At 34.1% G+C, this 27,608-nt stretch overlaps 1 pseudogene; it reads right to left on the reverse strand.

The window, feature by feature from the left end:
* Window positions 1-6,689: 6,689 nt before the first annotated feature.
* On the reverse strand, window positions 6,690-7,154 carry LOC123250005 (annotated as a pseudogene).
* Between the last annotated feature and the right edge of the window lie 20,454 nt (window positions 7,155-27,608).

A 27,608-nucleotide genomic window follows, 5' to 3' on the forward strand; every position in this document is an offset into this window, starting at 1 on the left:
TATTTAGCCATTCTTCAATAGATGGACATACCCTCATTTTCCAATTTTTTGCCACCACAAAGAGCATAGCTATAAATATTTTTGTGCAAGTGTTTTTCCTTATTATCTCATTGGGGTACAAACACAGCAGTGGTATGACTGGAACAAAGAACAGATATAGGAAGTAAGTAAGGGATAAGGGAAAAGTGTGAATTATCTTTAAAAGGAAAAGAGGAGAATGTATATATAAACCCTGGGAAGGAAAAGATTCTGAGAAAAGGTTCTTGGGAGTTTTCATTGGAAAGTAATTGCCACTCTGAATCTGGCTTAGACTAAACTGGGAAGAAGTGTCCTTGCTCTGGCATTTTCACCGGGATTCCTAATCTAGTGGAAATGTTAGTGATTGCTGTGTGGGAGTATTTGCCTTGGAGTATATTGCTTTTTCCCTGAAGCAAAGAGACCATCTGCCTGAAATCCATCTGTAAGAAATTCATTTGGCTAAGGCAAAACCCAGGGTTTGGTCATCTGGGAATCTGGGTATCCCGAAGAAAACCCCAAGGCTTTAGGTAAGGACTCAATATATCTGTGAGTCCTCCCTCTTTAACCTCTTTTAGATAATCCATACTAATTAGTATAGTAGGATAGTGAGATTCCTTTGGGGTTCTTAGATAAGAACAGGGAGCTATAGACAGGACCCAGAGGAGACAAGAAGGCCATCCTCTTGTGAGCTGCAAAAAAGTTGGGTGGAGCCTTGATTTTAATAGTGATAGGATCCTGTCTACCAGTTTCCTTTATTCCAACTATGAAATAAACTTGTTTATCTATAGCCCAATGGTTTTGTGCTTTACTGGCCTAGATAGTTCCCTAGATGAGTGGTTATTATCTCCCATCCATCTTGGAAAGATTTTTATTTCAGAGGCATTCTTTTAAAGTCCTTTGAGCATGAGTCTAAACTTCTTTCCAGAATGGTTATCAATTCATAACTCCACCAAAAATGCATTTACATCCCAACTTTTCCACATCCCCTCCAACATTTGTTACTTTTTTTGAAAGCATAGTGGCCAATCTGTTAGGTGTGAAGTGCTACCTCAGGGTTGTTTTAATTTGCATTTCTCTAATCAGGAGGGATTTAAACACTTTTTCATGTGATTATTGATAGTTTTGATTTCTTCATCTGAAAATTGCCTATTCATGTCACTTGACCATTTGTCAATTGGGGAATGGCTTCATTTTTTGTAAATTTGATGTAATTCCTTTTATATTTGGGAAACTAAATCTTTGTCAGACAGCTTTGTTATTAATTTTTTTTCCCAGTTTGTTGCTTTCCTTCTAATTTTGATTTCATTGGTTTCTTTGTACAAGCCCTTGTTAGATTAAAATTAATCTCCAATAACTCCAAGCATTATATTTTATAAGATTTATTAATAATCACTTGAAGTAGAAGAAAAAAAATAAACAAAATAAAAATTCAAACCTAATTATCTAACAAAAAGTAAACCCCCATGTGTAGATTCTTCTGCCTGGCATAAAACCCACTTTCCCAATGAGATCAGGGGAGAAGAGAGCAAAGGGCAGAGCTATGCAAAACTTATTTCTCCCTACATTAGCACATAATGTGAGAGGGACCATGGAAAGCTGGGATTTAGAATTCTGGGGAGCAGATCCTAATTACACAATCCCCACTGTGATTCCAATGAAAAACAAACATGTAGAAATCTCCTAGATTTATATGCTTAGTTCCCCCCCAAAGAATCAGTACACATAACTAACATATCTCTAAAGATCTTTAACTAGAGATACATACAATATTGCAGTTTCTAAGGGGAAATTATAATAATTTGGGGATAAGAGGGAAATAAAAGAGAAAGAAAACAAAATCAATGATTGCTAGACACATTGACAAAAAAAGAAACAAACAATTAGAGGGTAGTCTCCTTTGGCATAAGAGTTTACATTAAAAATAAATGCATTCAATCCCCCACAGTTCAATTTCACTATATCCCATAGTTAACTCTGGATTTTTTGGTGCAATGTGTGGTTTCTTCAGGAATCTCCATGTCACCTTCTCCAAACATTTCACTTTCTTGATTTGGGGAGGTAGAGTTTTCTATCCTAAAATTACTCTCAAAAGAATTTAAACTTTGGATATTAATACAAGCCCTCCTGAGGATAATGTTGACCAACATGCATCACCTTGGGATACATGGCTGAGTTATTAGGTATATGAAATAATTGTTAAAAGAAAAATCAAAAACATAAAAAAACAAATAAAAGAGAAAAAGTAACTTCTCGATGAAACATAAAATATCAAAGTTTCATGTGTAAAAATTCTAAAGTAAGGAAGAATAAACCTAAAACAGGTCCTTGAATCAGGACCCAATTAAAGTGATTCATGTCACACGGGCCTATAATAGCAATTATGTACTTACCCAATCAGTAGCCAGGACTATAGAAATTACCACACTATGAAAGAAAGAAAAGGTTCTAGATTTTTAAGCAGAAAGGAAAATAGAATTCCCTGGTCTGATTTTACCTTTGCTCTCAGGGATAGGGGATCCAAAACGGCAGCCAAACTGAGGTACTTGTTAGAAGTCTCATTCTGGCATGAGGGAATCCTGTGTCTGACTTTGGAAAGAGCCATTTCCTCAACCCTCAAAATAAATCCCCAGTTGTGGTGCAGAATCTCCTTTACCTTGTGCTCCTTGGCTCTGTGCGGGTTAACTTTGTGCTCTTTGGCACTGGGTAATGGCTTATTTGTGATCTCTTCTCCTGGAATCAGGCACAATCATTAATCAAAGTCCCATAATATTTAAAAATCAATGGCAGTTTTCCATAGTCTAATGTTTTTGAGTATGCATTGACATTAGAGTTAGTGAGTGAGACCTAGTGCAAAATAATAATAATAATAAAAACATTGATACTGATAACATGTGCTTTGAGTACAAATAATGAAAAAAAAAGAAAACTCAAATACTCTATTGCACATACAAGTAAAAACAATAATAAAATTAAAAATATATATAGTTCACAATCAGTGACATATTGTGTTACCCAAGGAGAGGCATGATACAAAGGTTTCTCACCCCAAATGAGATCTATTTCCTTTTTACTTGACCATGATTCACAGTATGAATGTATATACTTTTCACTAAGCAAAGAATTTTATAAAAAGCAGTTTTATAGCAGCTAATGCACATTCAAAGAAATACCAAAATCCCTCAAACCATAAGAGCCCATTTAATGACAATAGCAAACAAACAGATGAACTCCATTAGGATTCAAATGAGTCTCTCTAGCCACTGAAATTCATGTATATTTGTCAAAATTCTCCAGAACTAGCCAATCTTTCAACCTTAGCTGAGATATTTTTAACAAAGTCTATTACTGCCATCATTCCAAAATTTGGCAGATTTGCATAGAAAAATCTCTGTACTCTTGATGAAAATCTTTTGGATCTAAAATGTAACCAAGATTCTATATCATTCTGGTGAAAGGATAGAATAACCTGAAGAGTTACAAATATAAAAACCATCCAGGAGCCATCAAGTACCATAGAAAAATCTTCCCACCTCCCAGATGAAATTATAAGCCATCATGGGGTAACCAAACCCCTTGAGAAAACTCCCTCCTCCAGAATGAGAATGTAACAGCCATAAAAGGCATGTCTTTATATGTCCATCCTTTGCAATGTGGAGGCAAGGACTACAATAGTGAAAATCACATGTCTTATCCATTGCATTTTTATAAATGCAGAGCTGGGGATTACAATAATGCTACAGCACTTCACTTCAACTACTAAATGAACCCTTACTTTTTGTTACAAGCAACTCAAAGGTGGGAAAATGTTCAATCAGAGATAGTGGTGCTACTAGATATGTGAAAATCACTTCTGAAGACCCCTTAAGATCATTTGAAATTATCAACTTATTAAATTCTCCAAAGGTTGTATACAGGTTGTAACCAGTTTGATGGCATACATTCATCGTCTGTCTATGTGACAATTAACAAAGGGAAAAAGAAACAAAAGGCCATTTAGGCAACATATGACCTTGATTTATCTAGTGACCCAGAATCCGTAAGGACCTATGGTTTTGCCATGGAAAAGGGTTTGTCCAAGTTGACTATGGGCTTTTACAATTATATTTTCCCCAGTCCAGTCATATGGGAAGAGTACAAATAAAGACAATATAACAGAATATATAGATAATGGCCAAAACATAGTAACTGAAAATGACATAGTGCAGTGGTTCCCAAACTTTTTTGGCCTATTACCCCCTTTCCAGAAAAAATATCATTAGCAACCCCTGTCACATACTATCACTGCCCCCTTACATTTATTCACCGCCCCCAAATGTACCTGTGGCCATCACCAACCCCCTGGATTGCTGCAGCACCCAGCAGAGGGCAGTGCTGCCCACTTTGGGAATCACTGACATAGTGTAAAAGAAAAAATTAGGTTAGATTAATATGTGAACTTAAAACTAAAATTGAATTTAAAAACAAACCAGCAGCAAATACAATATATGTGATAGGATACAGGTACTGAATTCAAGAGTCTTTTCCCCCAATTCCAATAGTTGTGTTACACAGACTTCTTTACTATTTGGAGGGGAGCAAAGTGAAACAGCTAACATAGATAAGTAATTTTTTTTAAAAACCCTTACCTTCTGTCTTAGAATCAATACTGTGTTTTGGTTTCAAGGCAGGCTAGGTAGTGGTGCATAAGTAACCTGGCCAGGATCACACAACTAGGGAGTTTCTGGGACCAGATTTGAACCTAGGACCTCCTGTCTCTAGGCCTGCCTCTCAATCCACTGAGACACCAAGCTGCTCTCTCAATTTCTTTTTCTGATATGGGATTGTTTAAGTATCCTATTTCCTCTTTTTTTAATTTAGGCAATTTATATATTTGTATATATTTGTCCATTTCACCTACTTTGCCATATTTATTGTCACTTAATTGGGCGAAATAGCTTTTAATAATTGCCTTAACTTCCTCTTAATTAGAGGTGAAATTGCCGTTTTCATTTACAATACTGTTAATTTCATTCACTTCTTTCTTTTTTTTTAAATTAGTTGGGCCCCTACTTTATTTCACTTGTTATTTTTTCAAAATATCAGCTCTTAGTCTTATTTATTAGTTCCAAAATTCTTTTACTTTCAATTTTATTAATTTCTCCTTTTGATCTTTAGGATTTCCAATTTTGTCTTAATCCGAGGGCTTTAATTCGTTCTTTTTCTAGGTTATTTAGTTGCATGCTCAATTTGTTAATCTCCTTTTTTTGTTAATATTGGTACTTAGGAATATAAATGTTTCACTAAGTACTGCTTTGGTTCTATCCATAAATTTTGATATGTTGTTTCTTCATTGTCATTCCCTTTACTGAAATCAGTAATTGTTTCTATGATTTGAAATTTAAACAAATATTTGGAGAATAAGATCATTTAATTATTTAATTTCCAATTAATATTTAATTTGCTTCTGCATTTACCCTTACTAATGATTATTTTATTGCATCATGTTTTTAAAAAGTTGCATTTGTTATTTCTGCTTTTATGAATGTGTTTGAAATATTTTTATGCCCTAGTTCGTGGTCAATCTTTGTAAATGTATCATGTGCTTCTGAAAAGAAAGTATATTCCTTTTTATTCCTATTCACTTTACTCTAGATATCTCTTAATTCTAATTTTTATAAGAATTCATTCACATCTCTTATTTCTTTCTTATTTATTTTTTTTTGTTTGATTTATCTAAATCTGATAAAAGAAAGTTGAGTTCTCCCACTGGTATTGTTTTACTATGTCTTTCTTTCTTAAGCTCCAATAGTTTCTCCTTTAAAACTCTGAATGCTACACCATTTAGCTACACTCATCTTTTAATCAGATCTATTTTTCTTTAGCTTTGTCAGATGTCTTGATTGCTACTCCTGCCTTCTTTTTCTCAGTTCATGCCCAATAAATTCCAGTCCAACTGCTTACCTTTACCCTGTGTGTCTCTACCTGCCTCAGGTATGTTTCTTTTAGACAACATATGTTTGGATTGTGGTTTTTAGTACACTCTGCTATCTGCTTCCATTTTATGGCTGAGTTCATTCCATTAATATTCAGAGTTATAATTGCCATCTATGTATTCCCTATCATTTTCATTTTCTCTTATTATCCTGCCCTTTCTTCTTTGACTATTTCCCTGCACATCAGTGTTTTGCTTTTAATCAGTCTCCCTTTTCCCAATCCTTATTTTACTATCATTCCCACCACTCCCTTCTTATTCCCCTCCTATTTGTCTATAGGATCTTTTAATCACTCTCCCCCAACTTTTCCCTCCACTTTAATGCTCTCCTCCCCACTCACCCCACTTCCTTAATTGTTTCTACTTTTTTATAGGGAAAGATAGAATTTTATGCTTCAATAAATCTGGATGTTCTTCCCTCTAAGAACTGATTTCACTGAAAGTAAGGTTTCAGTATTATTTGTCACCACTCTCTTCTTCCTCCTCTTCTTTTTTTAGAACATCTTGAATTTTTAATCTTTTCTTTAAATGTTTACATAGACCACTTTTGATTAAGAAAATTGTAGAAAGTTAATAACTGCCACAAGTTAATTCCAGGAGGTGGCACTCATCAGTTTCTCAAAGAGTCCTGACTGTTGGGTGTTGGAAATGCACTGATCTGCATCTTCACTCACCCTAGTTGGAATCAATCATGGAAGATTTAGTACACCGGTCACTTTCCCCCATATTTCTTTGTAAGCTCTTCAGCCTTCTTACTGAATTTTTTGCAGTCCTTAGAATATTCTTCAGCTAGGTCAGCTTGAAGGGTATTCTTAGGCTGAGGGTCATTCACCAGTGCTATGAGGGACTTGATGACTTGGTCAGTTTTGTTTGCTGGTTCCCAGTTTTCAGCACTAATTACTGGCAGAGAGATCTGCCCCTTTTCATTGATATTCGGGTCATAAATCTTTGTTTTAAATGTGATCTTAGGTTCTTTGAATGGATACTCTGATGGGAAGTTCATTTCTATTCTGAAGGTTCCCTTGTCACATGGAGGGTTGTAAGGAATGAGTCGTCCTTGCCAAGTGAATAAATTAGCTTTATCAACCTGGATGTTATGGAAGTTTTTCAACTCACACTTGTGGATTTCTTCCAGCTCCTTCATCAGCCTCCTGCTGGCCACCATCTTGAGTCTGGTGCTGCTGCTGCCCCACAATGCCCATCCTCGTCTTATAATAGTATTCTTCTCTTCCCCCCATGCAATTCTTTATGCAGTATAATTTACATTATTTTACATCTTCCTTCATGTTTCTCTTAATACAATCCTCTTTTTTCCTCTATTTTATTTTTACATATAATCCTAAACAGCTTAATATAACAACCTCTGCCTATGTATATTTCTTCTATCTACACTGATAATGAAAACAATTTCTATGAGTTACATATGACATTTTCCCATGTAGGTCTATAATCAATTTGATCTCATTGAAACCCTTAATTTTTTTTCTTTCTTTTTTACTTTTTATGGTTCTCTTAAATTTTGTGTTTGAAAATCAAATTTTCCATTTAATTCTGGTCTTTTCTTTAGGAATGCTTAGAAATCTTCTATTTTATTAAATGCCCGTATTTTCCCCTGAAAGTATATAGCCAGTTTTATTGGGTAGGTGATTCTTGATTTTGGATACAGTTCTCTTGCCTTTAAGAATATCATATTTCAAACCCTGTGGTCCTTTAGTATGGAATCTGCCAGATCACATGTAATTCTAACTGGGGCTCCATGACATCTGAATTTTTTTCTTCTGGCTACTTGCAGTATTTTTTCTTCCACCTGAAAGCTCTTGAACTTGGCTATAACATTCCTGGGAGTTTTTATTTGGGAATTTAATGTAGGAAGTGAACTTTGGATTCTTTCAATGCCTATTTTGCCCTCTTATTCAAGATTATCTGAGTGGTTTTCTTGGATAATTTCTTGTAATATGTCTAGGCATTTTTTGGTTTTGTCTTTCAGGTACTACAATAATTATAAAATTGCCTTTCCTGGATATGTTTTCCAGGTCAGTTGTTTATTCAATGAGATATTTCATGTTTCCTTCTATTTTTTCATTCTTTTGAATTTGTTTCATTATTTCTTGTTGTCTCATGAAGTCACCAACTTCTACTTTCCCACTTCTAGTCTTTAAAGACTGATTTTCAACTATGATCTTTTAAATTTCCTTTTCAGTTTGGTTGATCCTGCTTTTCATGGCTTCTAACAGGTTTTCTAATAGGTTTCTGATCTCCAATTAGCTTATTACTTTATTTGATTTCCTCTTTTTCTATTTGGTCAATTTTGTCTTTTCCTCTATTGTTTTCTTTTTCTATTGCTTTCATTTCTTTTTCCCAATTTTCTTTCCATTTTTCTTCTATCTTTCTTACTTGTTTCTTAAACTCTTTTTTAACTTCATTCAGAGCTTGTGACCAATTTCAATTTTGGGGGAAGGAGTTTGCATGTGTTTGGTTGTTTCTCACTCTCTTCTGTTTCTTCTGTATATTTCTCTTTTTCTTCAAAGAAATTACCATGATAAAGAGCTTTGTTTTTTTTGCGGTTGTTTACTCCTTTTCTTGCTAAAGGATTGGGATTCCTGCACGTTGCTGGTCATTGATATCCTAGGTTCTGTCTGGCAGGACATTGCCTTAGGCCTATCTTTCCTTCCCAGTCAGAGGCCTGAGTGAGGGCAGGTAGATCTGAGGTGATTTTTTGTGTAGTGTGCTTCAAAGTGTTTTGCCCTCAGGCCATCTTCCTCAGCTGCTACTGCTGCTGCTGCTGCTGCTGCTGCTGCTGCTGGAGTTCTGGGCCTCACCTCCAGGAGTGGCTGGGATTTTCAAAGGTTGGTTTGTTGCACCATGTTTTCCCCTGAGGCTATCTTCCTAGCCTCTGTTGCCACTGCAGTGGCCATGCTACTGTCCCCACTTCCAGTACTGAGCTCCTCACTATTAAGCATTGAGGCTCACTACTAAGGCCTATCACAGCCCTTGATGGTCTGTAGTGTTTTTAGCCAGCCCCTGAGAATTCGGAGATGTCCATGGTCCTGGCTCTGACTCTGGCTGGTAGGTGGGCCATAGAGGGTAGTGAGCCTGAGATTTTCCTTGTGCAGCTTTGCCCCCTAATGGCATGGGAATCCCTTCTCACTTCCTGCCTTTCATACTGTGTCCAGTGGGAGAACACTTTACTTATATTATTTTGACTCCTGTCCTTTTGAGACACTTTGTAATGACTGGCTTACATAAAAATTCATAGAGGCATCAAGATTTTCCTGTTCTTATGCTGCCATCTTGATTTGAGCCTATTTCAATACCTTTTAAGGAAAATCTAAACTAACTTGTTTCCATCTTAGACTGCATTCATAAAGCAAATCTATCACACTTATTTTTTTCTTTTTTTTAAACCCTTAACTTCTGTGTATTTGCTCCTAGGTGGAAGAGTGGTAAGGGTGGGCAATTGGGGTCAAGTGACTTGCCCAGGGTCACACAGCTGGGAAATGTCTGAGGCCAGATTTGAACCTAGGACCTTCTGTCCCTAGGCCTGACTCTCAATCCATTGAACTACCCAACTGCCCATATCATACTTGTTTTTGATAATTTAAAATTATTTTTTCAGATAACCAAAGAAAAGCATCACAGACAAGCTAGACAATTTTGATTATTACATGTTAAATTTGTCATTTATTTTTTAAATAAAAGAAAGCTCTACTTCATAGAAATTGATAATTTCAATACAAAGTCCTTTTATGTTGTCATATAAATATGTAAATGTCATGTTTTTGGTTTTATACATTTCAGAATAGCTCAAAAATAATTCTTAAAAAGTAAACTTAAAGAATTATGGAGCAAAACTTTCAGGAATAGATCACAATAGAAATTAATGCCTCTCCTGTAGTGTGAGGTGTCTGCTTTATTTGACCTACTGAGACCAAATCAAGCAAAAGGTTTGTAAAAAGTATAGAAAGAATTGAAGCTTAGTATGATCTTGATGCACAGAGAATAATATGGCCTTAGGCTTTGTATATAAGACAGACAGACAGACATAGACAATAAGAGACAGAGACAGAGATATCATATCATAGAGTCAAAGAGACAGACAAAGACAGACAAATAGAGAGAGAAAGCACAGATATATTAAGCATTTGGGCTTCTTTCTCTAAGTCCTCATGACTTGGCAAGGTCATGGAAATGTTAACATCATATGAATCATTGAGAACCATCTGAGAAAAGAAAAGTTGGCAAGTCATTAAAGTGTCTAGAATAAAAATATTTATCAGTTTCAATTTGGAAACTATAATTTAAACAAAACACCATTTCCATGTCATAGGCCACCATTCTGAATCCCTTTTAAAAAAATACACTCTTTTAGACTGAAAAATCTTGCTTCTTTCACTTAAGTCCTCAAATATCATTGTACTATAATCATTCTGGTTAATGATGTGACAGCCTTTATATGATATCTATTTACTTTCAAGCCTTAACTCCCTTACTTGAAGCTAGGATTATCAGGAATATCCTCTTTTCACAAACACTCATACAATTATATCAGTGAATACGTTTTTGTGTTTGGTGAGGTGTTTGTGTTTGGTGTTTGGTAAGTAAAGGTTTATGTGAGGACATGTTCCTACCCCTATCTTGGTTGGACGATATACATTTTTTCATATTCTTTATTGCTTCCACTCTAGCCAAGTCAAGTAATATCAAACTAATAGGTCTTGTAAAGGTGATTCTTTGGCTGCTAAATGACTGGCAGCTCCACAGCACAGCTTTTGGGGGTTGGGCAGTGGTTGTTTCCAGTATCAATTCAAACCCTCTGCAGGCAAGAGCATTAAAAGTTCTTCACACTGAGAGTCCAAGTCCAATGACTCCCCTGGAGATGTCAACAGAATATCTTATTTGATGTTAAATATGACTAAGATGGTATAAAGCCAGTAGTGTTGATATCTCAACTAGTTAGGGAATAATTCACAGGCTTGAAAGTTTGGAAAGTCTATGAGAATTCTCAATATCAGAGAGACTTCCAAAACTGTCAGGAGGATTCTTCAGGAGTTGATGATTTTAAGCAGCAAGATGACTACAACTTCTTGTTACAGGTAACGTCTTTAATTAACTAAGGAAGGTATTAACAGAGGATGTTGAGAACTTAGGAAAGATGGGGAAGGATAGAGGATTTAGGAAAAATCTAATGCTAAATCTAGAAGAGTGGGAACTAGGCTATCTCCCCTCAGGGAAAGCCTCTAGTGGAAATTCCACACTCAACTTGGTTTCACCTTTTGTTCACTAGCTTGTAGATGACTGGGCTAGTTAGGTCAGATGATGATAAGTGGCTGATGTTCTTTAAAGATGATTTGTAGAAGTTGATGGCAATATGTTTGATTATACACACACACACATACATACACACACACACACACACACACACACACACACACACACACACACATATATATATATATATATATATATATATATATGCTGCAGAATGCAAGTTGTGATTGAGACAGACTGAAACAGCTGGACATAGCACTGAGAATTCAGGCTAATCCCAAATCTGAAGTAGATTACAGGGGTTCAATGGAGAGTACCCAAAACCTCCCTTCACCCTCTCACCCACACTGAGCTGGTTTGCTTTGTATCAACTTCCTTATATAGTGCTGCCCCAATGGTCTTTAAACTGACTCCTGGCTTCTTTGGGGTTCTAATTCTGAACCCAAACTTGATGTTGTTTTTGGAAAATGGCTGCTTGGAGAAGATGGCTACAGTCTCTGGTGGCATTGATAGAGAATATCCATATTTTCAATTGCTCTTTACAGATGAGTTGTATGAGTCCTTATGTCTTCAGGTGATAACATTGTTCTGCTCTCACTAGACCTGTTATGAACTGGATTAGAACTTTGTTAGGTAAATAATTCTTCTTGAATCATTCCTATCCAGGAAAAGAGCACCTGTTCCCCCTCTTTACATGATTTCTTTTCTGGGCTTGCTTTTTTTCTTGGTATATAATTCTGCTGGAATCTATTGACCTTACAGTCTCTGTTTGTGAATTCATTCATTTCTTCAGGCACTACTAAGTCATTCAAATTCCGATCTACTATAATGTAAGTAACAAAGTTCCAAATCAAAATAATAACTATTTAAGAAAAATATAAAGTTGTTTTTAATGAGATGAAGTCTCATAACTTTTTATTGACTACCTCATTAATGTTTTGAGAAAGGAATTTCAGAGAAATAAAGATGAAAAAATCAAAAGGGTAACATAATGGCAGGGAAATACTAAAATTAAAGTCAATTCAAGAAAAAATATTAAATCTAGTATCTAGGCAAAAAAGTATTATATGTTTTGGGATCCATATTGCTGAGAGGGGTTCAAGCTGCAGCACAGAATTCCATAGTGCCCCCCAGAACTCTAAGAGAGGGGGCAGTTAAAGGCAGTGGGGGTCCTGGTATAAAAAGGCACATAACCTTTTTTGCAGGGTCCTGGTGCTGATCCTTGTGCTGACTCTTTGCTCTTGGATCTGAGCAGAGGGGCAATCTGTTTAGCTGTTGGTGCCATTCATTCTCAAAACAGCCAAAACTGTTTTACTTGGTTAGACCTTCAAATAAGACCATAGCCTACCTTAGTTTAGCTATCTAGGTTTAGAAACAAGACTATTTAGAGGCATAAATAGGAGATCAGCCATTCAAGAAAAATCCCCCACTTTGGGGACTGCTTATTTGATATAGCTTGTTTTAGGTAGTTTCTCCTTAACTAACAATCCTAAGCCATTTCCCCCCTTCCCATTTCCAGATATCATTAAACTCTTGTCATCTAGGAACAGTGTCTGGATAGAGATAATTTGGGGAAATACTCATATCCTCCATAATCTGAATTCCTCTTACTAGTGGCCATGAAGTTGATCCTAACCTTTCAGCCAGTGAGCTTCTAAGACATCAAGCTTTACCTATTCTATCCTGTAGGGAAATAATGCAGAGAAAGATATCATCATAAGGAGTTTAGCCTTTCCCCACTTACCATCTTGGCCCAGAATTTACCAAGGTAGATTATCCTCCATTACCAAGCTGTTAACTGTCTTCCAACTGCTTAGAGAAAGGGGGGAGGTGAAGGAGTACTCCACAAGTTCCTGCCCCTCCCTTCCAGTCAAGCCTGCCTGTGTTTCTCCAAAGACCAGGGATTAGGGAGACTTGATTGCCACTGACCCCCGTCATTTTACAGTTTCCCTAACCCTACAATATTAAAACTAATTTTGGATGAGGGAAAACAAGCAATAATACACTATTAGTAGAACTGTCCACTAGTTAAAACACTTTGAAGAAAAATATGACAAAATACAATTAGAAGGGGCAGCTGGGTAGCTCAGTGGAGTGAGAGCCAGGCCTAGAGACGGGAGGTCCTAGGTTCAAAGCCGGCCTCAGCCACTTCCCAGCTGTGTGACCCTGGGCAAGTCACTTGACCCCCATTGCCCACCTTTACCAATCTTCCACCTATGAGACAATACACCCAAGTAAAAGGGTTTAAAAAAAACAAAAAAAAAACAAAAAAAATACAATTAGAAGACAGAATTTTTTTATGATTGATCTATATTGTCAGGAATATACAAAAATTACTCTAATAGGACTCTTCTGCACAAAACATAATTATAATTATTATATTTAAAGTATGAAAGAATTGAAAAAAAATTAGTCTGCATAAAAATTGGACAATGGTTGAAAAAAATATTTTATATTAATAAAATATAAAGATGAAGCAAGAATAGAAATATGGAAAAACTTATATGAGGTGAAGAAGAAAAAATGTAGAACCAGAGCTGTGTACCCAATAATGAGAATGAAGAAAAAACTCTTTGACAAAAATTTATTATAAATATAAAGGTACAGAGAGATTTATCTATCTATCTGTCTGTCTATATTTCTGTCTATATATCTATCATCTACTCGTATGTTTTCTTTGTGGTTTGTGAATTATTCATTTTTCTCATTGACTGCTATATATTTGGATAGAATTTTTTCTACTTTTGCTTAAGTTTCCTGATTATTTCTCTTGGATTGTCATTAAGTTTTTAATTGAAATTAATGTTATTATCAGAAATAATTCACAAAGGCTCTGTGACTAGGAAGAATTGGATAGTAAAGTATAAATAATACTGACTGTTTCAAATACTACTTCTGAGGATTTCTAGGTGTTTGATCTTGGGCAAATCCCTTAACCTCCCTGGGCCTCAGTTTTCTTATTTGAAAAATTAATAGTCTGGAATATATGACCTCTAGAGTCCCTTCTTATTTCATTGATATAAGATATTTAGATTACCTCAGTATAAATAACTCATTATGAGGAAACTCTGCCAGTATAGGTCAGAAATTACCTATAATCTCAATTAAAGAAGTTACATAAGTACACTGAGGCTTAGTGATTTATCCATGATTGCATAAATAATATCATTAAGATTTGAGTTCAAGTCTACCTTTCTACCACACTTTCCTTATTTTAACATGCTGATTTTAATATAAAATATGATACTTATATAATTATAATAAATACTATAGAGGTTATAGAGAATGAACTGAGAAAAACAAATGATATAATCTATATATTTTGCCAGATGATGCCATCTATAATGTGTGGAGGGGAGAGAAGACAAAAAAAGACTAGGGAAGAATGCTTTTTATAATTACAAACTTCTTCCAAAATCCTCCCCCACCAAATTATTCTAAATATGTGTTTATTTGACAATGCTATATGGTTTGAATCTTGGGACACCAAAATCACTGAGGATGCAGATGATACAAATGGAAATGGAAAGATGCATAGCTGCTAATGTTGGCCTATTTTTAAGTCATTTTAAGGACATCATTGAAGAAATATAGGATTAAAAAAAAAAGGTTTGTCTTGATTACATGACAAAAGTGAAGGACAACAAATGAGTATGCTAAATGTGATTCTGTTATACTCAAAACCTAAAAACAAGACCCTAGTACATGGATTTGAGCTTGAAGTTATGTAATATGGGAATATGTGGACAAGAGGTGCATAGATTTAGGTAGCATAGATTATTTTCACTGCATAATAGAGGGAACACATATTGTCCCTGACCCAGTAAAATATATTTCCCTCATCAGTGATTAATTGCTCCTCCATTGAAGAGTTGAAGTTGATTATTATTATATTTGGATATATGCTTCTTCCAGAGCCACTTGGATTAGAATGGGGGCTGTATGTAAAGCAGGAAAGAAATGATCCAGCACATTCCAGAGGAACTTATGAGAAAGAAAACTATCCATATCCAGAGAAGGAACTCTGGGAGTGGAAATGCAGAAGAAAAACATATGATTGATTACATGGTTTGATGGGGATATGTTTGGGATTTGGACATTAAAAGATCACTGTTTTGCAAATATGAATAACATGGAAATAGTTTTTGAACAATCATACATTTATAATGTAGTGTAATTGCTTGTAAGTACCAGGAGTGGGAAGGGAAGAGGGGTGGGAAAAATCATGAATGTTGTATTCATGGAAAAATATTATAAATAAATAATTGTTTAAAAAAGGAAAAAAAATAGAAATGAGTACTGAACATGAAATTGGGAGACCTGTTTCAAATAATACCTCTGTCTCTGTCTTTACCTGTATTGCATAGGTCAGGTAATTTGATTTAAAATCTCTGGGATCGAGTGTTCTCATTCGAAAAAGGAATGGATTAGATAATAAGTCCTTTAAAGCATTTTCTGACATTAAATCCATGATTGTATCATTTTTTGTTCACTATGGAGATTTTGGGGGAAAGAAACAGTAGGAACACAGAGAAAGGGAAAATGGATCCCAGATTAAGTTCAAAGAATCAAAAAGAAAGATAAACTTTATTTAAAAAATCAGTTTATATAAGCATTCCCATTTTGTACATGAGAAAACGGATGCAAATAGCTTTTTTCTTTAAGTTATTCAGATATCACTAACAGAAAATGTGCATCTTCATCACTTTGAATGCTTGTACAATGTCATTTCTGTCTCTTCTTTTTATATTTCATTAAAAACCTACCTTTTGACACCTCCCAAAAATATTTTTGCATCATCCTCACTCATCATGCTTTTCATATTTTACTATATCTTTGGTATATGGATAGTGTCCTTTCCTTAACTCTCCACTCTCTCTTCTTTTCTCTCTCTCTCTCTCTATTCCTATATATATTCATATAAATATAGAAATTATGCATATAATTTTTGTTTTACTGGGCCAGAGAACATGTCACATTTAATCATTTTATCTTCCTCACTACCAAACACAGGAATTTCCATGTGGAAAATGCTATTGATTGAAATAGCAGAAACAAAAAGACTGGAGGCTTACAACATTACATTCTCATGAAGTTTTTTGTTGTTATTGTTGTTAAATGCCTAGACAAAAAATGATAGCGAATTTTTTTTTCATATCTCTTCTTTAATGTCTCTTAGTCAAACACTTCATGGTAACTTGAAACAGAAACAAATAATCACATATAGTTCTTAACTTCAATGAACATGAGACAATAGACTATTAAATTTGCTCTCATGTTTGGCATTTGGTACAGGGTGATGTTCAAAAGTATTAGATGACCACTAGGGAGAAAGAATGGCACAAGTGGTACATCAAGTCTGGGTCAGTTTCAAAAATTGCCCAGAGAAACAATTGATCATTAGAACATAAACTCAAACTGAACAGAAAAAGAAAGATGAGTTCAATCATAATGGACATATTGCCAGGCTACTGTAAAAATTAAGGGCATCCAAAAGCTCTATACCCATGGCTGAATGAGTAACTGTGACAAAAGATCCTTTGATTTGAGGTCTCATATGGATAACTTCATGTGTCCAGGAAGTCAATGGGTTACAAAGGTGGCATGTTCAGTCCTAGTTTTCCAGATCTTCCCCTCCAATACAGAAAGGAGTTGAAATTTCCTATCACAGATGGACTTATGATTAGAGATGGATGTTCTCCATGGAAATTGTGGAACCAGATCCTGCCTTCATGGATTTATTAACTGTATGCCAACCTCACATGTGCATTTGGAAATAAAAGGCATTGAGAATTATCCAAGGAATCGGGCTTAAAGGAAACCAAAGATAATGCTGCTGAATTTCATTCAGTATATTTAAAACAAGAACAAAGGGACGAAGGAAGTAATTTTTAAGACCTAAAAGAACTCAATATGCATTTTATTATTTTAATTTTATCATTTGGATTTTAATTGTCCTGCTTTAAGAAAAAAAACTAGTATCAAAGTAATATTAAATGGTCTATGTGTGAGTGATTGTGAAGACAAAAAATAATTACTTTCACTATCACATGAAGCTCCCTCAAAAAGAGATTAAGCCAACATTCCTCCTTCTAAGTAGATTTTAGATTACATTTTAAAAATTATATGTAAATTTTAGAGGCACATTTTTTTGTTTTAAATGCTATGTAACTAGAGAACAAAACACATGAATACTACTTAACCTCTGGATAAATTTGCATTATTAGAAAGGCAACTAAAAACACAGCAAACAAAATTAAATGGAGTTAATAAATAATTAATTCCAGTTAACTTGCAAAAATTTGTCTCTCAAAATCTACTCCTCCTCTGACAGAATTTAAGCAAAAATAATTTAGTATAGTGATTCAACAATTCAACAAATATTTACTATCAGCTATGTGTAGAGCTTACAGAACTGAAGTCATATTTTGGTTTGAAGGTGACTGGCATCTCAAAAGCTGTGCCAGTAAAGGACAGGATCTGGGAAGTAACTGCCATGTTTCAAAACTTTGAGTGTGATCCCCAAAACAGACATTGTCTATTGGCCAAGAGCAATCTTAACTAATTTTGGAAAGACTCATAACTAGAAGATTGGCTAAAATAAGTGTTAAATTATTTGGCTATAGAAATTATTGAAGTAAAAAATAATTGTACTTTAATTTTGCATACTCACATCCTTTGTCTATGGTGATGTTGAAAAAGGAGTGGGAAAAGATAAGGACATGCTAAGAATTACATAGGTTTTTCATGCATTTCAAAAGCATTACTTGATCCATTGTTACCATAAATTAAGGTAGAACTTATGAACTTCAAAAAAAGTCATGATTGTTTTTCAATAAAAATGATTTCCCTCTTAAAACTATAGATTTTATTTCATGAATAAAAAAAGATTATGTTAAGAAAGCATCCATAAGCTGAACCAAACTGTCAAAGTACTCAACACATGCACACACTCACTCATAATATTAAGAATTTTTGAGTTCCAGGGGTGGAGTCATGATGGCAGAGTAATCCTCAACAGTTCTATGCCAACATGAGAATCCTCTCCAACTAAGATTAAAATGTCACCACAAAATGAATACAGGGGGTGAAAGAACAGATAAGGAAACAGAGTGAAAGAACTTTCAAGAAAAGAAAAATCCAAAAGTTAGACAACAGACATCTGGGGCAAAGGGGTGAGAGGAGAACAGAACCAGTAAGAAATTGTAGCAAGAAGGGAGGAGCAAGCCAAGAGCAAGCCATAGCCACCCAATCCCCAACCCACATCTTCTGTCCCAGGTGTGGAAAACCTATGCCTGATCCAACATCCAGACCCAGAGACCCTGCCTTAGCAAATAACACTACAAGCTCAACCCATACCCCTTAAAATTTCAACCTTTGGAGAAGTTTGGAGCCCTAGACCAAGAAATTCTAGTCTGGGCTTGGGATGAGGAATTAATTCACACTTTGGGGTGGATGATAGTACTAAGTACTAATCTTTTTGCCTAAAGCTCAGGGCAGAGCTCCAAGACAGGACAGTCAAAGGTGTGCCTGATTGGATCAAATACATAGTGCAACCAAAAACTTAGGACTGAGGCTAGAATTTGACCAGATCCTGAACTGACCAAGATCAGAATGTGATCAATAGCTTACACATAAGCCTGAAGAAGTCTTTAAGCTATCAGCATCTCAAATGTCAATTGAATCAGCAGAGAAAGGGGCTCTCAGGGCTTTCAGCTCCCAGACCATCACATCATCCCCCAAGCCTACCTAAAGATAGGGGAAATGAACAAACAACAAAAAAGTACCTAACACTAAAGAATTTTTATGGAGCCAAAGAGCAATTTACAGACACAGAAGAGGACAGTAAAAGCAAAGGAAACATAACCAAAATCCAAAAGAAAAATATGGATTGGACACAGATTCTGGAAAAACTAAAAGAGGACTTAAAACACCAATTAAGAGAGGCAGAGGAAATGTGTGAAAGAGAAATGAAAGTGATGCAAGCAGAAAGGAAAGTGATGCAAGAAGAAATTAAAGTAATGCAAAAAAGAAGTGAGCCAATTCAAAAAGGATAACCAAAAAATGACAGAGGAAAATCATTCCTTAAAAATGAGAATTGGTTATCTAGAAACTAATGATTTCAGGAAAAATCAAGAAACAATAAAGCAGAATCAAAAGAATAAAAAAATAGAGGAAAACATGAAATATCCTAATGAGAAAATAACTGACTTAGAAAATAGATCTAGGAAAGACAATTTGAGAATTATTGGACTACCTAAAAGCCATGATCAGAAAAAAAACTTAGATATCATATTACGAGAAATTACCAGAAATCCTTGAGCAAGAAAATAAAATTGAAATTGAAGGAATTCAGAGATCACCTCCAGAAAGAAATCCTCAAATGACAACTTCCAGGAATATAATAGCTAAATTAAAAGCCACCAAGCCATGGAAAAATACTTCAAACAACCAGAAAGAAACCATTCAAATACCATAGAGCTGCACTGAGGATCACACAGGAATTAGTGAATTCTAAATTAAAGGACTGAAAGGCATGGAATATGATATTCAGGAAGGCAAAATATCTGGGTTTACAACTCAGAGTCACCTCGCTAGCAAAACTGAGTCTATTTTTTCAGGAAAAAAAATGGATAAGTATAAAAAATCAATAAAATAGAAGATTTCCAAAATTCCTGAAAAATAAGAGAGACCTAAACAAAAAATTTGAAGTCCAAACACAAGACACAAGACAAACACAAAAGAAGCCCAAAAAATGTAAATAAGAAAGAGAAAATTTAAGGGATTGATTAAAGTCAAAATGTGTATAAGTCTACATGAAAAGAAGATTACTGTAATTCTCAAAAATTACCATTAATAGTAGAGAAGATAAAAGGATTGTATTCATAAAGAGGGGAGAGAAATAAACTATGATGATTTAATATATGTGAATATAATGATAAGGGAAGATATGTATATATGATATGATATGTATTCATATAAATGATATGTAAAAAATCAATGAAGGGCTGAAAGAGAGGGTTGCACTGAGAGCAAAAGGGAGGGGAAGAGATAGAATGGCGTAAATTTTATAACATAAAGAGACAAGAAAAATCATTATAGAGAGGGGAGGATAAGGGTGGTGATTGACAATGCTTACTTAAACTTTTCTCTCATCTTAAAGGGTCCAGAGAGTGTAAAACAAGTATACTCAGTGGGTTATAGAATTCCATCTTACCCAACAGAGAATTATAGGGGAATAAGACAAGGGAAGAAGGAGGTAATGGGAGGGGAAGAGGGAAGGTGACAAAAAGGAAAACAATGGTGAGGAAGAACAGAGAGAAAGGGAATAGAACAGGATTTAAAGGGAATAATATGATGGAGAATACACAGATAGTAATCATGATCCTGAATGTAAATGGGGTAAACTCATCCATTAAAAAGAAGCAGATGGCAGAGTAGACTAAAAATCAGAATCCTACTATATGTTGTTTACAAAAAACACATTTGAGGCAGGGTGACACATAGATTCAAGGTAAAAGGCTAGAGCAGAATTTATTATGGATCATTGAATGTTAAAAAAAAAGGCAGGAGTGGCAATAATGATACCAGACAAAGCTAAAGTAGAAATTAATCTGCTTAAAAGTGATAAGGAAGGATATTACATTTTGATAAAGGGTACTATAAACAATCAAGTAATAGCTTTATTAAACATTTATGCACCAAATGGCATAGCATCTAGTTTTCTAAAGGAAAAATTAAAGGAGCAAAAGGAGGAAATAGATAGTAATACCATATTATTGGGGGATCTCAACCTTCCCCTTTCAGAACTAGATTAATTGAACCAAAGAAAGAAGTAAGGGAAGTGAATGAAATGATGGAAAAATTAGAATTAATAGATATCTGGAGAAAACTGAATTGTAATAAAAAGGAATATTCCTTCTTCTCAATAGTACATGGTACATATACAAAGACTGACCATGTACTAGCTTATAGAAATTACAAAGGCAGAAAAGCAGAAATAATAAACTTAAGGGTCCATGATGTAGTAGGATATTCATTAAGAGTTAAGTAGGAAATAGGGTTCATTAACAAAATGTATTGATAGATGACTAAGAGAGAGTAGAATAAGTTAGATTTCTTTAAGTAAGAATGGAATCTGAAAGAGGATTTATGTGAAGAGAATTTTCTCAAGGAGTTTTGGGAAATACATTTGATCCAATGACTCACTCTTTGAATGATCTTAAATAAGAAAGGTTTTTCAAGGAGCCTGCTCTGTGAATTGGGAGAATTTCTGGTGAATTTATCTCTTGAAATCATCCTAAAAGACCAGGGAAGAGAATATTTGATGCAGTACCTCTTCTGGCCCCAGTAGGTGGCATAAAAGGGTGAACTACTTTACTGGAGAAATCTGAGAGTTCTAACAAACTGCTTTTTCATTTGAGTAGCAGGAAAGAAAATCTGACTTATCCCTTCCTATTTATAAGTTTATATTTTAATATTCAGGATAGAAAGAGTTATTTGGGAAATTTAGTTAAAGAGAGTAGATTAAATTAGGATCACCTTTGGCAATCACAAAGATTTCCTCTGCAGGAAAGATTAGTTGGGATTTATTTAGAATTTATTAGTTATAGGAAATATTTTTATTAATGTCTATTTTCCTTTAACTTTCCCTTTTACACAAATTTTTTTTTAGATATTTTTTTTAAACCCTTGTACTTCGGTGTATTGTCTCATAGGTGGAAGAGTGGTAAGGGTGGGCAATGGGGGACAAGTGACCTGCCCAGGGTCACACAGCTGGGAAGTGGCTGAGGCCGGGTTTGAACCTAGGACCTCCTGTCTCTAGGCCTGACTCTCACTCCACTGAGCTACCCAGCTGCCCCCTACACAAATTTTTAATAGTTATAATGAATAGAGTTTTATATAACTAGTCTGAGCAGAAGTTTTTCTTTAACTAATTGAGCAGCCATTTTTTGTCAATGATCAAACTCAAGAGCCTGTCCATATCAGTGACAACTATTAGTAACAACAATACAAATAATTAATAAGGGTCAGTACCCAAAAATAACAACAGAAAGGCAAATTTAAAAATAATTGGAAATTAAATAATCTAATTCTTCAAAATTCGTGGGTTAAAAAACAAGTCACAGAAATAATTACATATTTCATTAAAGAGAGTGACAATGAAGAAATATCATATCAAAACCTATGGGATACAGCCAAAGCAGTACTCATGGGAAAATGTATATTTCTGAGAACCTATAGCAACAAAATAGAGAGGGAGGAAATCAATGAAATGGCTTGCAACTTTAAAAAATTAGAAAAAGAACAAATTAAAAATCCTCAGGTCAAAACTAAATTGGAATTCCTAAAAACTAAAGAAGAACTTAATCAAATTTAAAGTAAAAGAACTATTGAACTAATAAATAAGACTATCTGGTACTTTGAAAAAAGATATAAAATAGATAAAGTACTGGTTAATATAATAAAAAAGAGAAGAAAATCAAATTAACAGCATTAAAGATGAAAAGTATGATCTCACCTCTAATGAAGAGGAAATTAAGGTACATATAAAGTACTATTTTGCCTAATTATATGACAATAAATATGAAATTTTGATGAAATGGGTGAATATCTACTAAAAAATATAAATTGCCTAGATTAACAAAAGGGAAAATGGAATACTTAAATAATCTCATCTCAGAAAAAGAAATTGAACAAGCCATCAAGGAACTCCTGAAAAAAAAATTCTCCAGAGTCAAATGGCTTCATAAATGAATTCTATCAAAAATTTAAAGAAAAACTAATCTCAATACCATTCAAATTATTTTACAAAATAAGTAAAGAAGGAGTCTTACCAAATTCCTTTTATGACACAAATATTGTACTGATTCCAAAGTCAGGAAGATAAAAAAACAGAAAGAAAACTACAGACAAATCTCCTTATTAAACATAGATGAAAAAATTGTAATTAAAACACTAGCAAAAAGACTCAAGAAAGTTATAGAAGGATTATCCCCTATGACCAGGTGGGACTTATACCAGGAATACAGGGATGGTTAATATTAGGAAAACTAATCACATAACTGAACATAGCAATAATCAATCTAATAGGAAACACATGATTATCTCAACAGATGCAGAAAAAGTCTTTGACAAAATACAACACCCATTCCTATTGAAAACACTAGAAAGTTAAGAATAGAAAAGCTATTCCTCAAAATAATAAGCAGTTTGTATTTAAAACCATGAGCAAGTATCATTTGCAATGGGGACAACTTAGAAGCCTTCCCAATAAGATAAGAAGTAAAGCAAAGATGCCCATTATCATCTATATTATTTTATATTGTACAATAGCAATAAGAGAAAAAAAGAAATTGAAGGGATTGAAGTAGGCAATGAGGAAACTAAATTATCACTCTTTGCAGATGATATGATGGTATATTTAAAGAATCCTAGAAAATCAACTAAAACACTAGTGGAAATAATTAACTAATATAGCAAAGTTGCAGGGTCCAAGATAAACCCACATAGATCATGAACATTTCTATATATTTACAACAAAATTCAGCAGCAGGAATTAGAAAGAGAAACTCCATTTGAAATCACTCTAGGCCAGTGATGGACAAACTTCTTAAACAGGGGGCCAAAGGAAAGGAAATGCTCATCTGTCAGTCTGTTTCTAAGGCAACTCTTTCAAAGTTTTATTGCATTGTATCCTACTCATTGTATTTGTCAGATTAGGAATAATGTCACGGTGGCCAGATAGAACATTTCATGGGGCCACATCTGGACCATGGGCCGTAGTTTGTCCATTACTGCTCTAGACAATACAGAATATTTAGGAATTCATCAACAAAGACATACACAGGAATTATATGAACACAATTACAAAACACATCATCCAAAATAAACTTGATATAAATAACTGGAAAAACATTAATTGCTCATGAGTTGGATGAGCTAACCCTAATAAAAATAATAATCCTACCAAAATTATTCTACTTATTCAATATATGTCATACCTATCAAACTACCAAAAATATTTTTATAGAATTAGGTAAAACATATACAAAGTTGATATGGAAGAACAAGAGAGGAAGAATATCATGGGAAATAATGAAAACAAATGTGAAGGATGGGAGCCTTAGTAGTACTGTATCTTAAACCGTACTATAAAGCAGTGGTCATCAAAACAATATGGTACTGGCTAAGAGGCAAAAGGATAGATCAATGAAATAGAATAGGGATAAATGACCTCAGCAAATTAGTGTTTGATAACCCAAAAGATCCCAGCTTTTGGGATAAGAACTCACTATTTGATAAAAACTGCTGGGAAAATTAGGAAATATGTGAGAAATTCTGCTTAGAGCAACATCTCACACCCTATAGCAAGATAAATTCAAAATGGGTAAATTAGTTAAATGTAAAGAAGAAAATTATAAGTAAATTAGGTCAACATATAATAGGATACCTGTCAGATCTGTGGGAATGGAAGGAATTTAAGACAAGTAAGGAATAGAGAACACTGCAAAATGTAAAATGAATGATTTTGATAGTATCAAATAAAAAAAAAAGATTTTGTACAAACAAAACCAATGCAATCAAAATTAGAAGGAAAACAACAAACTGGGAGAACATTTTTATAACAAAACTCTCTGACAAAGGCTTAATTTCCCAAATATATAAGGAACTAAATCGAATTTACAAAACAATCAAACCATTCCTAAATAAACAAATGGTCAAGTGATATGTTTAGGCAGTTTTCACATGAAGAAATCAAAACTACCAATAAGCATATGAAAAATTCTTCTAAATCCCTCCTCACTAGAGAAATGCAAATTGAAACAACTCGGAGGTACCAAATTACACCTAGAAAACTGACCAATATGATAGAAAAGGAAAGTGATAAATATTGGAGGGGATATGGCAAAACTGGTACATTAATACACTTCTGGTGGAGTTGTGAATTGGTCCAACCATTCTGGAGGGCAATTTGGAACAATGCATAAAAAGCTTTAAAAGAATGTCTGCCCTTTGATCCAGCCATGCCACTTTGGGGTTTATATCCCAAAGAGATACTAAGGAAAAAGACTTGTACAAAACTATTTATAGCTGAGCTCTTTGTGATGGCAAAAATTAGAAAATTAGAGGGTATCTATTGATTGGGGAACGGTTGAACAAATTGTGGTATCTGATGGTAATGGAATATTATTGTGCTGAAAGGAATAATAAACTGAATGCTAGTATTAAATGGAAAGATATTTCATAAGTTTTCTTTGGAGAGGAAAATAAAGGTGTTGCGGGGTTGTGTAAGGTTATCGTAGGTCAAAAAGAAACAAAATATTTCATTATGAGATATTTAATTATGAATTATCATGATGAGCCAAAAAACCCACCATAAATAACATAAAGATCCCAAATTATTCAGTGATATCTTTTGAAAAGGATGGTATTTGAAACACAATAATTTTCTCCAATGTGTTCATTCTTACTATAACATTAATATTTCAATTAAAAGATAGGATGTTGGATTATTTAGCTCAGGATTAAGAAAAAAAGAGTTGTGCAGAATCATAGAATACATAGAAGCCACATATTTCACATATATATCAATAATACTTCATATAAAAGTATGACATGAGGCACTGAATATTGAAAGTAACACAATATGCATATATAATACATATTTGTATACATATATAAATTAACTATCTCTTACCAGTTACGAAACAACTAGTTTCATGATATTAGTTATATCTGATCAACTCCCTTTGTGTGTAAACCATTGACATATTAGGGAAATATGAAAAAGTTATCAAAAAATACAAATATAAGAAAATTATTTTGTATTCAATCACAACTGTAACATAATCATTTTAAAAAGTAGTAACAGCAAGAAATGGTTAAAGTAGATAGCGGCATTGAATTGTCCCCATTTTCTATTAAAGTTAATCTGCAATTTTCATCATATGGAGATTTTAAAAAACAAGAAATCTTAGCCAGAAAACTCAATCTCTTTACCAAGGAGACATAGCAGAGAAGTTAAAAATGAGTTAAAAATATTTACAAAGGCAAGCAAAGTAAAGTGGCAACAGAAAACAAGTTGAAAGAAAGATTTCTATAAGATATAAGAACATTTTTAAAGATTAAACAGGAAAATGGACAATGCACAAAAATTAAATATATCTGTCAGCATACCTATAACAAATTGCTCTCATCATCAGTGACAGAAAGACTGCCATATTTGCATTCTAACATCTCTGGCCTTGATCTACTATATGAGAAAGTGAAAATGACAATAAAGAAGATTAAAAAATGGAAGAGTATTTGATCTAGGACAAGCAAAAACAGGGAAAATCTGCCTTCATGGCAACACTACCTCAAAAGTATTGAGTGATCTATTTTTGGTTTTCAAGATATCAAAAAGAAGTGATTTTGAATTACTGGTGGAAAACATGATTTATGACAAACAAACGAAAAAGCAATTGAGAGAACAAAAATAAATATTAGGATATTTCATTTAATTCTCATTTTTATGAGGAAAATTTCCACATATTTAGAAAGGCAACAGGATTTGTTTCAGAATTAAGGGAAGATCATGTCTTGTATGGGACCCCCCTTCCTTTAGCAACTGCCATTATTTTACTCATATCTCTACTATCAGAAGAGACTACTGATTGATCTACTTCATCAAGTCTCTCATCAGTGCAGTCTATCATCCACTCAGTGGTCTAAATGATCTTCCTAAAGTGAAGATCTGGCCATGTTTTCCTCCTATTTGATAAAACCTATTTACTTCCTATTACCTCCGAAATCAAATATAAAATCCCATGTTTTCCTTTAAAGAACTTGAAAACCTGATTTCTTCCTACTTTTCTAATAATCCTACACTTTACTCCTTATTAATAGACACTTTTATCCAGTGATATTGGCTTCCTTGCTATTCCTCAAATAAGACACCATTTTTACAATATTCCATCTGAACATATTCCTTAACTTTCCTTTATTCCTAGGAATCTCTTCTCCTCTCTGTTTCCTAGATACCTTTGTTTCTTTCAGGGCTCTTATAAAGTTTTATTTTTTAAAAAAAAACTTTTCTCAGTCCTTTTGTGTCTTAGAGTCTTTTCTCTAGGATTATTCCCAATTCATCTGTTAGTATATAGATGCTTGCATGCCCTCTCCTTTGTAGGACTAAGAGAGTAAAGGTAATGGGTGGAGAAGAATTTATTGTACTTCAACAAAAGTAAAAAAAAAAAAGCAGGAGTAACAATCGCAATTTCAGACAAAGCTGAAGCAAAAAAAAGATATGATTAAAAGAGATGAGGAAGGAAATCATATCTTGCTAAAAGGCAATACAAAAATGAAGTAA

The sequence above is a fragment of the Gracilinanus agilis genome, chromosome 5, assembly GCF_016433145.1.
Source record: "Gracilinanus agilis isolate LMUSP501 chromosome 5, AgileGrace, whole genome shotgun sequence".
NCBI lineage: Eukaryota > Metazoa > Chordata > Mammalia > Didelphimorphia > Didelphidae > Gracilinanus > Gracilinanus agilis.